The sequence below is a fragment of the Salvelinus namaycush genome, chromosome 35 (genome assembly GCF_016432855.1).
Source record: "Salvelinus namaycush isolate Seneca chromosome 35, SaNama_1.0, whole genome shotgun sequence".
NCBI classification, from domain to species: domain Eukaryota; kingdom Metazoa; phylum Chordata; class Actinopteri; order Salmoniformes; family Salmonidae; genus Salvelinus; species Salvelinus namaycush.
In genome coordinates, this window is record NC_052341.1 from 24375675 (window position 1) to 24377677 (window position 2003).

Here is a 2003-nt window from a genome sequence, read left to right on the forward strand (position 1 = left end):
TGATGTAGCTCATTCCAGCTCACCACTGAATCACCAGTTATGGACTTAATCAGACTAAAATAACAAAGGTCACCCTATAATGTTTACAACCTACTGCACATGACTGCTTATGGATGGTCAATAATTAACATACTTTACTAATACTGTAAAGTTCAAAGGTCGCTCTATGATGTTTACAATCCTCCCTTTCGTGTGAAGCTGAGACTGATCCTGCCATCTGAACCCTCTAACGAATTCTAACCTGGGTAGCCCTGCAGTGGAACAGACTGTTCTTGACGTGTTGTAGGCTGTTCTAAAATGTAGGGTAGGCCTACATCTGGTTTTACAGAATAGACCCTGTCCCCAACGATAAGGAATGGTTGTCCGTTCATCCTGTTGATTATCAGTGCAATTCTTAAAGAGGCAGAGAGAGACGTAGACCGGGTGTGTGATTAGACTGAGTGTTTGGTGGGGTATCTGTGAGAATGTAGGAGGGGTGATCCAAACAGTCCAAAGAGTGGGTATCAGTACTTCTGCTGGTATTGTTTTGTAAAAAAAAGTGTTAGAGAACTGTGTAACAAACTGACCAGTCTGTAGAGTTGTTTACAGCACATCAAGTACACTTTAATAAACACCACTAAATGAAAGGTATTACTCCCTGAACCCCTATCAGTCAGACTGGTGCAAGCTCCTGTCTGGTAGGCGGAAGCGGGATAAGATGTGTAATTTTTTAATGGAGGAAGGAGGGAAGAAATATGTGAGAGGAAAAGATGAGTATGGGAGAGCAACATGGAGGACTGTAGTGCCCAAAAACCTGTTTTAGCATGGGCAGCACCACTGAGGACTTTCACAATTTTTAAGTAGTCAACTGGGTGGTACTTCTTATGTGTTAAGGAAGGATCGCATTATTCCATACGGGTCATCAGGAGGGATCAGCCAATTAATTATATTCGTCAACCTTGGGTTTATACCTGTTCAAACAACATGCTCTAGGTGACAGTATGCACGCTTTCAGCTTGTTTGCCTTGTTTGCCAACTCATAGAAGTAGAAGAACAAGAAAATGGACTACTTCAAAAATGGAGATGGCCTCAACGGCGCTGCCCATGCTCAAACAATTGCCATAATGGGCCAGATACAATAATGTGATGTCTATCTAAGTATATGGAGAGGAAAGATGCCCGGTTGGAAAACAACCTCTAGCCCCTTCCTCCTTCCCCCATCTACTCAGCTCGCAATGCATCTGTAACTTGCAGATCCAAAGGAAACATATAAAGTATGTGGTAGGATTATGGTCATGGCTTTACTATTATCCTTCCAATACTGTTTTCAGTGTTTTGAATGAACTCAAAAGCAAATGAATGAATTCACTAGCTGTATATTTATCTCTACATGGGCGATACAGTGGATCCCCAACTTTCTACATCACAACTCCCTCACAAGGAGCTGAGGTCCTGAGCTTATGAAGAGCAAACACTGTGCATTTTTCCATTATGTACAACTTGACCACAAAAAAAGCACATTCCTATTGATTTGCAGGGTCTTTTGTTTGCAGATGTAGCAATGTTTAATCAAGCAGATGGGGTTGAAATGAGCAGGTAAAGCAATCTTTTGTATGACTTTTCTTCAGAGTGCCTTAAACTATCATGATTCTAATACAGTTAATTATTGCCAAGCACTAAATCAAGTGAAGTATAATCTCTTGTGGTTGCATCTCAAAGACTGTTATGTTGTATTATACAATTACTCCGAAAAGTGCCATCAATATGAGATTATTGTTTACACTAAGTAATTCTGCAAAATAAACAGAATGAGTTTGATACCTTATACTTCATGCAACATCTGTTCCCAATGTAACATTACTTTCTGAAAATGTACTAGGGGAAATTCCAAAGTTTACTTTAAATTAATAAACATCTGAATCTTTATATTTGGAGCCAAACCTATTTGTATGGTCATGCTTCACTCCCTTGCTGATTCGTATTGCGGAAGGGGATGTGAAGGGAGGAGTCTCAGCGGAGGCTAG